At 47.3% G+C, this 15160-nt stretch overlaps 6 non-coding genes across 6 annotated transcripts; all 6 read left to right on the top strand.

Annotated features, from left to right (window-relative positions):
* Positions 1-1161: 1161 nt before the first annotated feature.
* trnal-caa (transfer RNA leucine (anticodon CAA)) lies at positions 1162-1281 on the top strand. The gene is made up of 2 exons: positions 1162-1199; positions 1236-1281. It is a non-coding gene; the product is annotated as a tRNA-Leu (tRNA).
* A 1487-nt stretch (positions 1282-2768) lies between these two features.
* On the top strand, positions 2769-2888 carry trnal-caa (transfer RNA leucine (anticodon CAA)). Its single transcript has 2 exons — positions 2769-2806; positions 2843-2888. It is a non-coding gene; the product is annotated as a tRNA-Leu (tRNA).
* Positions 2889-4461: 1573 nt separating this feature from the next.
* trnal-uaa (transfer RNA leucine (anticodon UAA)) lies at positions 4462-4581 on the top strand. The gene is made up of 2 exons: positions 4462-4499; positions 4536-4581. It is a non-coding gene; the product is annotated as a tRNA-Leu (tRNA).
* A 1561-nt stretch (positions 4582-6142) lies between these two features.
* trnal-uaa (transfer RNA leucine (anticodon UAA)) lies at positions 6143-6262 on the top strand. The gene is made up of 2 exons: positions 6143-6180; positions 6217-6262. It is a non-coding gene; the product is annotated as a tRNA-Leu (tRNA).
* Positions 6263-9960: 3698 nt separating this feature from the next.
* Positions 9961-10080, top strand: trnal-caa (transfer RNA leucine (anticodon CAA)). Its single transcript has 2 exons — positions 9961-9998; positions 10035-10080. It is a non-coding gene; the product is annotated as a tRNA-Leu (tRNA).
* A 4934-nt stretch (positions 10081-15014) lies between these two features.
* On the top strand, positions 15015-15134 carry trnal-caa (transfer RNA leucine (anticodon CAA)). Its single transcript has 2 exons — positions 15015-15052; positions 15089-15134. It is a non-coding gene; the product is annotated as a tRNA-Leu (tRNA).
* Positions 15135-15160: the final 26 nt, after the last annotated feature.

Here is a 15160-nt window from a genome sequence, read left to right as displayed (position 1 = left end):
ACACACGGTGGTTACAAGAGCATGTCAGAGGTGAGGAATACTGCAGTGAGTAACTCCCCTCCTGACTCCTCAAAGCCTGGTCCCACCATCTCCAAGGCACAAGTCACGAGTGTGGTGCAATACTCCCCACTTGCTGAGCTGGGGGCTGCTCCAACAACACTTAAGGGATTTCACACCATCCAGGACAAACCAGCTCCTTGATTGACACCACATCCTCAAGCATCCACTCCCTCCCCCACCGATGCTCAGTAGCAGCAGTGTGTACTGTCTCCAAGATGCATTTCAGACCTTCACCAAAGATCCTCAGGCAGCACCTTCCAAACCCACCGCCACTTTCACCGAGAAGGATAAGGGCAGCAGATACAGGGGAACACGAACCCCTGAAAGTCCCACTTCAAGCCACTCCTGACTTGGAAGTGTATCATGTTTCTTTAGCGCCGGGTCAAAATCCTGGAATTCCCTCCCAAAGGGCATTATGAGTAAACCCTCAGCAGGTGTACTACAGCGGTCCAAGAAGGAAGCTCACTGCCACCTTCTCAAGGGCAATTCGGGACGGGCAATAAATGCTGGTCTCACCAGCGACACCCACATCCCACGGATAAGTTTAAAGAACCCTCAATGCAAAGGAGAGTGGGGCCACGCAGCAGAGTCTTGAGTGGGTGCCCAATTCCGATGAATGGCTCGAGAAGCCCAGGAAGGGGCAGGCGGTCTGTGCTGGTCAGGAAGGACACAGGGGGGACTGTGTTGTAAATGCACAACAGCTGCTTAAAACATCTCCATCACAACAAGAGGCCTCTTCTGCAGCTTTCATCTTTTGCAAGTGATCTCTTTGAAAGGCTGTGTGAATATCTGCTCAGATCCTCCTTGATAATAAATACACGCATCCTTCAATAAGGCCCAATCGCACTGAGCTAAACACCGAAATGCATATTTGCTGGTGTGAATGATGAGGAGACACTTTCACTTGCCCAGTCTCAGGTCTGAAGTTGCTTTTCTTTTCGTTTTCGTGCGAGATGGACTCAATACGACATGTGGTGAGCAGAATCGGGTCAGAGTTCTCAAGGTCACAGTCTGTAGCCATTCAGATGCAGAGCTGCAGCCTGGAAATTGATTCGATAATGGAGGGGAGAGGTGCTGCAATCTTGGCAAATGCCACAGTGTGTCAGGATGGCCGAGTGGTCAACGGTGCCAGACTCAAGGCGTGTTAATCCCTGCATCGTCTCAAGGCTAGTGAATTCTGGTCCCTTTCTAGAGGCGTGGGTTCAAATCCCACTCTTGACATTCCTATTTGGCCCAGAACAAACCTTCCCATGCAGCCAAACTTTGAGGCTTTCTCGAGATTGGTCATCGCCGTCCTCCATTTTCCAAGAGCCCAACACATCAGTGTAAATGATAAGGTGGAGGAATTTACAGCAATCTCCCACCACAATTGCCAAGTGGATGATCCATCTCAGTTTCCTCCAGTGTTTCCCAGCATCACAGATGCCAGTCTCCAGCCAATTCCATTCATTCCCTGTCAGATCAACAAACACTTGGAAATACTGGACACTGTAAAGGCCATTATACTGAAGCATTCCATGTTCAAATGCAACAAGTTCTGGACAATATCCAGGCTTGGGCTGACAATTCCCAAGTAACATTCCTGAATCACAAGTACCATGAAATGACAAGCTCCAAAAAGAGACACACACACAAACACACAGACTAACACAGGCACACACATATGGGCACACACACACACACACACACAATAGACACAAACACGCACATACACAGACACAGAAACGCACAGACATGCAAACACATACACACACTCACACAATGACACACCCCCCAACATACTCACAATGACACACACATACACACACAGACATAAACAGACACACACACACACACACACACACACACTCCCACACACATGCACAGGCAGGAACAGATACCCACACACAGTCACACACTCACACAGACACACACACACACGCACGCACACACGCACATACACGTAGACCTACAGACACATACAGACACACACACACTCACACAATCACACCCCCCCCAACATACACAGAAAGACACACTCACAATCACACAGCCACACAGCCATACACACAGAGACAAACAGGAACAAACACACATACACAGTCTCACACACACAGTCACGGACACACAGACACACACGCACTCACAAACATACAGCCACGTTCACTCATAGATGTGAGTGTATGTGTGTGTGATTGTATGTGTGTTGGAGAGTGTGTGCAATTGTCAGAATGTGTGTGTGTGTCCATCTGTCTGTCTGTGTGTGCCTGTGTGTGCGCCTATCTATGTGTGTGTATCAGAGTGAGTGCATGTGTCTGTCTGCCTGTGTGTGTCTGTCTATGTATGTGTGTGAGTGTGAATGTGTTTGTGTGTGAGACTGTGTGTGTGGGTGCGTCTGTGTGTGTGTTAGTGTGTGTGTGTGAGTGTGTGTATGATTGAGTATGTTGTGTGTGAGTGAGTGTGTGTGTGTGTGTGTGTGCATGTGTGTGTCTGTGTCCATGTGTGTTCATGTGTGAGTGTGTGTGTCTGTGAGTGTGTGTGTGTGTGTGTGTGTGTGTGAGAGAGAGAGAGAGAGAGAGAGAGAGAGAGGGCGTGTATGAGGGATTGTTGCTGAGTGTGAATGCAAGGGAGCTGCAGAAATACGGAATTGCATTTTGTGTCTGCACAAGAGCAAGGTGACTAATTGTACAGAGTGAGAAAGACATCTGGAAGGACATCTGCAGCAGCTTGTCAGGGTGGCCGAGTGGTCTAAGGCGCCAGACTCAAGGAGTGTTAGTCCTTGCTCTGCATCTGGGCTTGTGAGTTCTGGTCCCTTTCTAGGGGCGTGGGTTCAAATCCCACTCCTGACATTCCTATTTGGCCCAGAACAAACCTTCCCATGCAGCCAAACTTTGAGGCTTTCTCGAGATCGGTCATCACCGTCCTCCATTTTCCAAGAGCCCAACACATCAGTGTAAATGATAAGGTGGAGGAATTTACAGCAATCTCCCCCCACAATTGCCAAGTGGATGATCCATCTCAGTTTCCTCCAGTGTTTCCCACCATCACAGATGCCAGTCTCCAGCCAATTCCATTCATTCCCTGTCAGATCAACAAACACTTGGAAACACTGGACACTGTAAAGGCCATTATACTGAAGCATTCCATGTTCAAATGCAACAAGTTCTGGACAATATCCAGGCTTGGGCTGACAATTCCCAAGTAACATTCCTGAAACACAAGTACCATGAAATGACAAGCTCCAAAAACAGACACACAGACTAACACAGGCACACACATATGGACACACACACACACAATAGACACAAGCACGCACATTCACAGACACAGAAACGCACAGACATGCAAACACATACGCACACTCACACAATGACACACCCCCCAACAGACACACAATTACACACACACACACACACACTCACACTCGCACACACATGCACAGGCAGGAACAGATAGTCACACACTCACACAGACACACGCACGCACACACGCACATACACGTAGACATACAGACACACACACACTCACACAATCACACCCCCCCAACATACACAGAAAGACACACTCACAATCGCACAGCCACACAGCCATACACACAGAGACAAACAGGAACAAACACACATACACAGTCTCACACACACACACACAGTCACGGACACACAGACACACACGCACTCACAAACATACAGCCACGTTCACTCATAGATGTGAGTGTATGTGTGTGTGATTGTATGTGTGTTGGTGAGTGTGTGCAATTGTCAGAATGTGTGTGTGTGTCCATCTGTCTGTCTGTGTGTGCCTGTGTGTGCGCCTATCTATGTGTGTGTGTATTAGAGTGAGTGCATGTGTCTGTCTGCCTGTGTGTGTCGGTCTATGTATGTGTGTGAGTGTGAATGTGTTTGTGTGTGAGACTGTGTGTGTGGGTGCGTCTGTGTGTGTGTTAGTGTGTGTGTGAGTGTGTGTATGATTGAGTATGTTGTGTATGGAGTGTGTGTGTGTGTATGTGAGTGTGTGTGTGTGAGTGTGTGTGTGTGAGTTTGTGTGTGTGAGTGCGTTGTGTGAGTGTGTGTGTGTGTGAGTTTGTGTGTGTGTGTATGTATGTGTGTGTGTGAGTGTGTGTGCAAGTGTGTTGTGTGTGTGTTTGTGTGTGAGTGTGAGTGTGTGTGTGTGTGTGCATGTGTGTGTCTGTGTCCATGTGTGTTCATGTGTGAGTGTGTGTGAGTGTGTGTGTCTGTGAGTGTGTGTGTGTGTGTGTGTGTGTGAGAGAGAGAGAGAGAGAGAGGGCGTGTATGAGGGATTGTTGCTGAGTGTGAATGCAAGGGAGCTGCAGAAATGCGGAATTGCATTTTGTGTCTGTACAAGAGCAAGGTGACTAATTGTACAGAGTGAGAAAGACATCTGGAAGGACATCTGCAGCAGCTTGTCAGGATGGCCGAGTGGTCTAAGGCGCCAGACTTAAGGAGTGTTAGTCCTTGCTCTCCATCTGGGCTTGTGAATTCTGGTCCCTTTCTAGGGGTGCGGGTTCAAATCCCACTCCTGGCATTCCTATTTGGCCCAGAACAAATCTTCCCATGCAGCCAAACTTTGAGGCTTTCTCGAGATTGGTCATCACCGTCCTCCATTTTCCAAGAGCCCAACACATCAGTGTAAATGATAAGGTGGAGGAATTTACAGCAATCTCCCCCCACAATTGCCAAGTGGATGATCCATCTCAGTTTCCTCCAGTGTTTCCCACCATCACAGATGCCAGTCTCCAGCCAATTCCATTCATTCCCTGTCAGATCAACAAACACTTGGAAACACTGGACACTGTAAAGGCCATTATACTGAAGCATTCCATGTTCAAATGCAACAAGTTCTGGACAATATCCAGGCTTGGGCTGACAATTCCCAAGTAACATTCCTGAAACACAAGTACCATGAAATGACAAGCTCCAAAAACAGACACACAGACTAACACAGGCACACACATATGGACACACACACACACAATAGACACAAGCACGCACATTCACAGACACAGAAACGCACAGACATGCAAACACATACGCACACTCACACAATGACACACCCCCCAACAGACACACAATTACACACACACACACACACACTCACACTCGCACACACATGCACAGGCAGGAACAGATAGTCACACACTCACACAGACACACGCACGCACACACGCACATACACGTAGACATACAGACACACACACACTCACACAATCACACCCCCCCAACATACACAGAAAGACACACTCACAATCGCACAGCCACACAGCCATACACACAGAGACAAACAGGAACAAACACACATACACAGTCTCACACACACACACACAGTCACGGACACACAGACACACACGCACTCACAAACATACAGCCACGTTCACTCATAGATGTGAGTGTATGTGTGTGTGATTGTATGTGTGTTGGTGAGTGTGTGCAATTGTCAGAATGTGTGTGTGTGTCCATCTGTCTGTCTGTGTGTGCCTGTGTGTGCGCCTATCTATGTGTGTGTGTATTAGAGTGAGTGCATGTGTCTGTCTGCCTGTGTGTGTCGGTCTATGTATGTGTGTGAGTGTGAATGTGTTTGTGTGTGAGACTGTGTGTGTGGGTGCGTCTGTGTGTGTGTTAGTGTGTGTGTGAGTGTGTGTATGATTGAGTATGTTGTGTATGGAGTGTGTGTGTGTGTATGTGAGTGTGTGTGTGTGAGTGTGTGTGTGTGAGTTTGTGTGTGTGAGTGCGTTGTGTGAGTGTGTGTGTGTGTGAGTTTGTGTGTGTGTGTATGTATGTGTGTGTGTGAGTGTGTGTGCAAGTGTGTTGTGTGTGTGTTTGTGTGTGAGTGTGAGTGTGTGTGTGTGTGTCTGTGTCCATGTGTGTTCATGTGTGAGTGTGTGTGAGTGTGTGTGTCTGTGAGTGTGTGTGTGTGTGTGTGTGTGTGAGAGAGAGAGAGAGAGAGAGGGCGTGTATGAGGGATTGTTGCTGAGTGTGAATGCAAGGGAGCTGCAGAAATGCGGAATTGCATTTTGTGTCTGTACAAGAGCAAGGTGACTAATTGTACAGAGTGAGAAAGACATCTGGAAGGACATCTGCAGCAGCTTGTCAGGATGGCCGAGTGGTCTAAGGCGCCAGACTTAAGGAGTGTTAGTCCTTGCTCTCCATCTGGGCTTGTGAATTCTGGTCCCTTTCTAGGGGTGCGGGTTCAAATCCCACTCCTGGCATTCCTATTTGGCCCAGAACAAATCTTCCCATGCAGCCAAACTTTGAGGCTTTCTCGAGATTGGTCATCACCGTCCTCCATTTTCCAAGAGCCCAACACATCAGTGTAAATGATAAGGTGGAGGAATTTACAGCAATCTCCCACCACAATTGCCAAGTGGATGATCCATCTCAGTTTCCTCCAGTGTTTCCCACCATCACAGATGCCAGTCTCCAGCCAATTCCATTCATTCCCTGTCAGATCAACAAACACTTGGAAATACTGGACACTGGAAAGGCCATTATACTGAAGCATTCCATGTTCAAAGCAACAAGTTCTGGACAATATCCAGGCTTGGGCTGACAATTCCCAAGTAACATTCCTGAAACACAAGTACCATGAAATGACAAGCTCCAAAAAGAGACACACACACAAACACACAGACTAACACAGGCACACACATATGGACACACACACACACAATAGACACAAGCACGCACATTCACAGACACAGAAACGCACAGACATGCAAACACATACACACACTCACACAATGACACACCCCCCAACATACACACAATGACACACACACACACACACACACAGACATAAACAGACACACACACACACACACACACACACTCGCACACACATGCACAGGCAGGAACAGATACCCACACACAGTCACACACTCACACAGACACACGCACGCACACACGCACATACACGTAGACATACAGACACACACACACTCACACAATCACACCCCCCCAACATACACAGAAAGACACACTCACAATCACACAGCCACACAGCCATACACACAGAGACAAACAGGAACAAACACACATACACAGTCTCACACACACACACACAGTCACGGACACACAGACACACACGCACTCACAAACATACAGCCACGTTCACTCATAGATGTGAGCGTATGTGTGTGTGATTGTATGTGTGTTGGTCAGTGTGTGCAATTGTCAGAATGTGTGTGTGTGTCCATCTGTCTGTCTGTGTGTGCCTGTGTGTGCGCCTATCTTTGTGTGTGTGTATTAGAGTGAGTGCATGTGTCTGTCTGCCTGTGTGTGTCTGTCTATGTATGTGTGTGAGTGTGAATGTGTTTGTGTGTGAGACTGTATGTGTGGGTGCGTCTGTGTGTGTGTTAGTGTGTGTATGTGAGTGTGTGTGTGTGAGTTTGTGTGTGTGAGTGTGTTGTGTGAGTGTGTGTGTGTGTGAGTTTGTGTGTGTGTATGTATGTGTGTGTGTGAGTGTGTGTGCAAGTGTGTTGTGTGTGTGTTTGTGTGTGAGTGTGAGTGTGTGTGTGTGTGTGTGCATGTGTGTGTCTGTGTCCATGTGTGTTCATGTGTGAGTGTATGTGAGTGTGTTTGTATGTGAGTGTGTGTGTGTGAGTGTGTGTGTGTGAGTTTGTGTGTGTGAGTGTGTTGTGTGAGTGTGTGTGTGTGTGAGTTTGTGTGTGTGTATGTATGTGTGTGTGTGAGTGTGTGTGCATGTGTGTTGTGTGTGTGTTTGTGTGTGAGTGTGAGTGTGTGTGTGTGTGTGCATGTGTGTGTCTGTGTCCATGTGTGTTCATGTGTGAGTGTGTGTGAGTGTGTGAGAGAGAGAGAGAGAGAGAGGGCATGTATGAGTGATTGTTGCTGAGTGTGAATGCAAGGGAGCTGCAGAAATGCGGAATTGCATTTTGTGTCTGCACAAGAGCAAGGTGACTAATTGTATAGAGTGAGAAAGACATCTGGAAGGGCATCTGTGGCAGCTTGTCAGGATGGCCGAGTGGTCTAAGGCGCCAGACTCAAGGAGTGTTAGTTCTTGCTCTGCATCTGGGCTTGTGAGTTCTGGCCCCTTTCTAGGGGTGCGGGTTCAAATCCCATTCCTGTTTGGCCCAGAACAAACCTTCCCATGCAGCCAAACTTTGAGGCTTTCTCGAGATTGGTCATCGCCATCCTCCATTTTCCAAGAGCCCAACACATCAGTGTAAATGATAAGGTGGAGGAATTTACAGCAATCTCCCACCACAATTGCCAAGTGGATGATCCATCTCAGTTTCCTCCAGTGTTTCCCACCATCACAGATGCCAGTCTCCAGCCAATTCCATTCATTCCCTGTCAGATCAACAAACACTTGGAAACACTGGACACTGTAAAGGCCATTATACTGAAGCATTCCATGTTCAAATGCAACAAGTTCTGGACAATATCCAGGCTTGGGCTGACAATTCCCAAGTAACATTCCTGAATCACAAGTACCATGAAATGACAAGCTCCAAAAAGAGACACACACACAGACATTCTCATACAGAACGACATAGACACACAAACACGCACATACACAGACACAGAAACGCAAACACATACACACACTCACACAATGACACCCCCCCCAACATACACACAATGACACACACACAGACTTAAACAGAAACACACACACACTCCCACACACATGCACAGGCAGGAACAGATACACACACACAGTCACACACTCACGCAAATGCATGTAGACAACCAGACACACACACAACCACACACACCCGAACATACACAGAAAGACACACTCACAATCGCACAGCCACACAGCCATACACACAGAGGCAAACAGGAACAAACACACATACACAGTCACACACACACACACACAGTCACGCACACACAGACACACACGCACTCACAAACATACAGCCACGCTCAATCATAGATGTGAGTGTATGTGTGTGTGATTGTATGTGTGTTGGTGAGTGTGTGCAATTGTCAGAGTGTGTGTGTGTCCATCTGGCTGTCTGTGTGTGCCTGTGTGTGCGTCTATCTATGTGTGTGTGTATCAGAGTGCATGTGTCTGTCTGCCTGTGTGTGTCTATGTATGTGTGTGAGTGTGAATGTGTTTGTGTGTGCTTGTGTGTGTCTGTGTGTGTGGGTGCGTCTGTGCGTCTGTGTGTGTGTGAGTGCGTAGTGTGTGTGTGAGTGTGTGTATGATTGAGTATGTTGTGTATGGAGTGTGTGTGTGTTTGAGTTTGTGTGTGTGTGTGTGTGAGTGTGTGTATGTGTGGAGTGTACGAGTGTGAGTGTGTGTGTATGTGAACGTGTGTGTGAGTTTGTGTGTGTGAGTGTGTTGTGTGTGTGTGAGTGTGTGTGTGTTGTGTGTCTGAGTGTGTGTATGTGTGTGTGTGTGTGAGTGTGTCTCTGTGTGTCTGAGTGTGCCTATGTGTATGTGCCTGTGTGTGTGTGTGTGTGTGTGTCTGTGTGTCTGTGCGTGTCTGACTGTGTGTTTGTGTGTATCTCTGTGTGTCTGTGTGTGTCTGACTGTGTGTGTGTGTGTGTCTCTGTGTGTCTGAGTGTGTTTGCTTGTGAGTGTGTGTGTGTGTGTGTATCAGTGTGATTGAATGTGTGTTGGTGAGTGTGTGTAATTGTCAGAGTATGTGTGTGTCTTTCTGTGTATGTCTGTGTGTGCCTATGTATCTATGTGTGTCTGTGTGAGAGTGTGTGCATGTGTCTGCGTGAGTGTGTGTGTGTGCCTGTGTCCATGGGTGAGTGTGTGTGTGCGTGTGTGTGTGTGTGAGAGAGAGGGCGTGTATGAGGGATTGTTGCTGAGTGTGAATGCAAGGGAGCTGCAGAAATGCGGAATTGCATTTTGTGTCTGCACAAGAGCAAGGTGACTAATTGTACAGAGTGAGAAAGACATCTGGAAGGACATCTGCAGCAGCTTGTCAGGATGGCCGAGTGGTCTAAGGCGCCAGACTCAAGGAGTGTTAGTCTTTGCTATGCATCTGGGCTTGTGAATTCTGGTCCCTTTCTAGGGGCGCGGGTTCAAATCCCACTCCTGACATTCCTATTTGGCCCAGAACAAACCTTCCCATGCTGCCTGGTTTTGTGGCTTTCTCGAGATTGGTCATCACCATCCTCCATTTTCCAAGAGCCCAACACATCAGTGTAAATGATAAGGTGGAGGAATTTACAGCAATCTCCCACCACAATTGCCAAGTGGATGATCCATCTCAGTTTCCTCCAGTGTTTCCCACCATCACAGATGCCAGTCTCCAGCCAATTCCATTCATTCCCTGTCAGATCAACAAACACTTGGAAATACTGGACACTGTAAAGGCCATTATACTGAAGCATTCCATGTTCAAATGCAACAAGATCTGGACAATATCCAGGCTTGGGCTGACAATTCCCAAGTAACATTCCTGAAACACAAGTACCATGAAATGACAAGCTCCAAAAAGAGAGAGACACACACACACAGACTAACACAGAAACACACAGACACACACACAATAGACACAAACACGCACATACACAGACACAGAAACGTACACACTCACACAATGACACACCCCCCAACATACACACAATGACACACACACACACACACACACAGACATAAACAGACACACACACACACACACACTCGCACACACATGCACAGGCAGGAACAGATACCCACACACAGTCACACACTCACACAGACACACACACACACGCACGCACACACGCACATACACGTAGACATACAGACACATACAGACACACACACACTCACACAATCACACCCCCCCCAACATACACAGAAAGACACACTCACAATCGCACAGCCACACAGCCATACACACAGAGACAAACAGGAACAAACACACATACACAGTCTCACTCACACACACACAGTCACGCACACACAGACACACACGCACTCACAAACATACAGCCACGTTCACTCATAGATGTGAGTGTATGTGTGTGTGTGAGTGCCAGGGTTGAGGGGAAGGGTGAGAGCAGTAACAAATTAAAAATTCTATATATGAATGCACGAAGCATTAGACACAAGGTGGATGAGCTTGAGGCTCTTTTGGAAATTGGCAGATACGATATTGTGGGGATAACTGAGACGTGGCTTCATGGGGACAGGGCCTGGGAAATGAATATTCAAGGCTACACGTGCTATCGTAAGGATAGACTGACGGGCAGAGGGGGTGGGGTGGCCTTGTTGGTAAGGGAGGATATTCAGTCCCTTGCGCGGGCGGACCTAGAGTCAGGGGATGTAGAGTCAGTGTGGATAGAGCTTCGAAACACTAAGGGTAAAAAGACCCTCATGGGAGTCATCTACAGGCCCCCAAACAGTAGTCTGGATGTTGGAGGTAAGTTGAATCAGGAGCTGAAATTGGCTTGTCGCAAAGATGTTACTGCAGTTGTTATGGGGGATTTTAACATGCAGGTAGACTGGGAGAATCAGGATGGTATCGGGCCTCAAGAAAGAGACTTTGTGGAGTGCCTCAGAGATGGATTTTTAGAGCAGCTGGTGCTGGAGCCGACCAGGGAGAAGGCGATTCTGGATCTGGTATTGTGTAACGAACCAGAATTGGTCAGTGACCTCGAAGTGAAGGAGCCATTGGGAAGTAGTGACCATAATACAATAAGCTTCAATCTGCAATTTGAGAGGGAGTGGGTACAATCTGAAGTGACAATATTTCAGTTGAATAAAGGGAAATATGGAGCTATGAGGGAGCAACTGGCCAAAGTTCAATGGTTCAATACCTTAACAGGGAAGACCGTGGAGGAACAATGGCGGATATTTCTGTGTATAATGCAGAAGATGCAGGATCAGTTCATTCCTAAAAGGAAGAAAGATCCCAGGAGGAGACATGGGCGGCCATGGCTGACGAGGGAAGTAAAGAAACATATAAGGTTAAAAGAGAAAAAGTATAACTTAGCGAAGATAAGCGGAAAAACGGAGGACTGGGAAGCTTTTAAAGAACAACAGAGGATTAGTAAGAAGGAAATACGCAGAGAAAAAATGAGGTATGAAGGTAAACTGGCCAAGAATATAAAGGAGGATAGTAAAAGCTTTTTTAGGTATGTCCAAGGCAAAAAAATGGTTAGGACAAAAATTGGGCCCTTGAAGACAGAAGCAGGGGAATATATTACTGGGAACGAAGAAATGGCAGAGGAATTAAATGGGTACTTCAGATCTGTGTTCACTGGGGAAGACACAAGCAATCTCCCTGAGGTAACAGTGGCTGAAGGACCTGAACTTAAGGGAATTTCTATTTGCCAGGATTTGGTGTTGGAGAGACTGTTAGGTCTGAAGGTTGATAAGTCTCCGGGACCTGATGGCCTGCATCCCAGGGTACTGAAGGAGGTGGCTCGGGAAATCATGGATGCACTGGTGATTATTTTCCAGAGTTCAATAGAATCGGGGTCGGTTCCTGAGGATTGGAGGGCGGCTAATGTTGTGCCACTTTTTAAGAAGGGTGGGCGGGAGAAAGCAGGAAATTATAGACCAGTTAGTCTGACCTCAGTGGTGGGAAAGATGCTGGAGTCTATTATAAAGGATGAAATTACGGCACATCTGGATAATAGTAACAGGATAGGACAGAGTCAGCATGGATTTATGAAGGGGAAATCATGCTTGACTAATCTTCTTGAATTTTTTGAGGATGTAACTCGGAAGATGGATGAGGGAGATCCAGTGGATGTAGTGTACCTGGACTTTCAGAAAGCTTTTGATAAAGTCCCACACAAGAGGTTAGTGAGTAAAATTAGGGCGCATGGGATTGGGGGCAAAGTACTAGATTGGATAGAGAATTGGTTGGCGAAGAGGAAACAAAGGGTAGTGATTAATGGCTCCATTTCGGAATGGCAGGCAGTGACCAGTGGGGCACCGCAGGGATCCGTGCTGGGACCGCAGCTTTTTACAATATATGTAAATGATATAGAAGATGGTATCAGCAATAACATTAGCAAATTTGCTGATGACACAAAGCTAGGTGGTAGGGTGAAATGTGATGAGGATGTTAGGGGATTACAGGGTGACCTGGACAAGTTAGGTGAGTGGGCAGATGCATGGCAGATGCAGTTTAATGTGGATAAATGTCTGGTTATCCACTTTGGTGGCAAGAACAGGAAGGCAGATTACTACCTCAATGGTATCAAATTAGGTAAAGGGGCTGTTCAGAGAGATCTGGGTGTTCTTGTCCACCAGTCAATGAAGGCAAGCATGCAGGTACAGCAGGTCATGAAGAAGGCTAATAGCATGCTGGCCTTCATAACAAGAGGGATTGAGTATAGAAGCAAAGAGGTGCTTCTGCAGCTGTACAGGGCCCTGGTGAGACCACACCTGGAGTACTGTGTACAGTTCTGGTCTCCAAATTTGAGGAAAGACATTCTGGCTATTGAGGGAGTGCAGCGTAGGTTCACGAGGTCAATTCCTGGAATGGCAGGATTGCCTTACACGGAAAGACTGAAGCGACTGGGCTTGTATACCCTTGAGTTTAGAAGACTGAGAGGGGATCTGATTGAAACGTATAGGATTATGAAAGGACTGGACACTCTGGCAGGAGGGAACATATTTCCGTTGATGGGGGAGTGCCGAACCAGAGGACACAACTTAAAAATACGGGGTAGACCATTTAGGACAGAGATGAGGAGAAACTGCTTCACCCAGAGAGTGGTGGCTGTGTGGAATGCTCTGCCCCAGAGGGCAGTGGAGGCCCAGTCTCTGGATTCATTTAAGAAAGAATTGGATAGAGCTCTTAAAGATAGTGGAGTCAAGGGGTATGGAGATAAGGCTGGAACAGGATACTGATTAGGAATGATCAGCGATGATCATATTGAATGGCGGTGCAGGCTCGAATGGGAAGAATGGCCTACTCCTGCATCTATTGTCTATTGTCTATTGTCTATTGTATGTGTGTTGGTGAGTGTGTGCAATTGTCAGAATGTGTGTGTGTGTCCATCTGTCTGTCTGTGTGTGCCTGTGTGTGCGCCTATCTATGTGTGTGTGTATTAGAGTGAGTGCATGTGTCTGTCTGCCTGTGTGTGTCTGTCTATGTATGTGTGTGAGTGTGAATGTGTTTGTGTGTGTGAGTGTGTGTGTGAGTGTGTGTGCGAGTGTGTGTGAGTGTGTGTGTGTGAGACTGTGTGTGTGGGTGCGTCTGTGCGTCTGTGTGTGTGTTAGTGTGTGTGTGTGAGTGTGTGTATGATTGAGTATGTTGTGTATGGAGTGTGCGTGTGTGTATGTGAGTGTGTGTGTGTGAGTTTGTGTGTGTGAGTGTGTTGTGTGAGTGTGTGTGTGTGTGCATTTGTGTGATTGTGTTGTGTGTGTGTGTGTGTGTATGTGTGAGTGTGTTGTGTGTAGAGTGTGCGTGTGTGAGTGTGAGTGTGTGTGTATGTGAGTGTGTGTGTGAGTTTGTGTGTGTGTGTGTTGCGTGTGTGTGTTGTGTGTCTGAGTATGTGTGTGTGTGTGTGTGTGTGAGTGTGTATCTGTGTGTCTGAGTGTGCCTATGTGTATGTGCCTGTGTGTGTCTGTGTGTGTGTGTGTGTGTGTGTCTGACTGTGTGTGTGTGTCTCTGTGTGTCTGAGTGTGTTTGCTTGTGAGTGTGTGTGTATCTGTGTGATTGAATGAGTGTTGGTGAGTGTGTGTAATTGTCAGAGTATGTGTGTGTCTTTCTGTGTGTGTCTGTGTGTGTCTATGTATCTATGTGTGTCTGTGTGAGAGTGTGTGCATGTGTCTGCGTGTGTGTGTGTGTCTGTGTCCATGGGTGAGTGTGTGTGTGCGTGTGTGTATGTCTGTGTCCATGTGTGTTCATGTGTGAGTGTGTGTGTGTGGGTGAGAGAGAGAGAGGGCGTGTATGAGGAATTGTTGCTGAGTGTGAATGCAAGGGAGCTGCAGAAATGCGGAATTGCATTTTGTGTCTGCACAAGAGCAAGGTGACTAATTGTACAGAGTGAGAAAGACATCTGGAAGGGCATCTGCAGCAGCTTGTCAGGATGGCTGAGTGGTCTAAGGCGCCAGACTCAAGGAGTGTTAGTCCTTGCTCTGCATCTGGGCTTGTGAGTTCTGGTCCCTTTCTAGGGGTGTGCGTTCAAATCCCACTCCTGACATTCCTATTTGGCCCAGAACAAACCTT

The sequence above is a fragment of the Chiloscyllium punctatum genome, chromosome 17 (genome assembly GCF_047496795.1).
Source record: "Chiloscyllium punctatum isolate Juve2018m chromosome 17, sChiPun1.3, whole genome shotgun sequence".
Lineage (NCBI taxonomy): Eukaryota > Metazoa > Chordata > Chondrichthyes > Orectolobiformes > Hemiscylliidae > Chiloscyllium > Chiloscyllium punctatum.
This window is presented reverse-complemented; position numbering and strand designations above follow the sequence as displayed.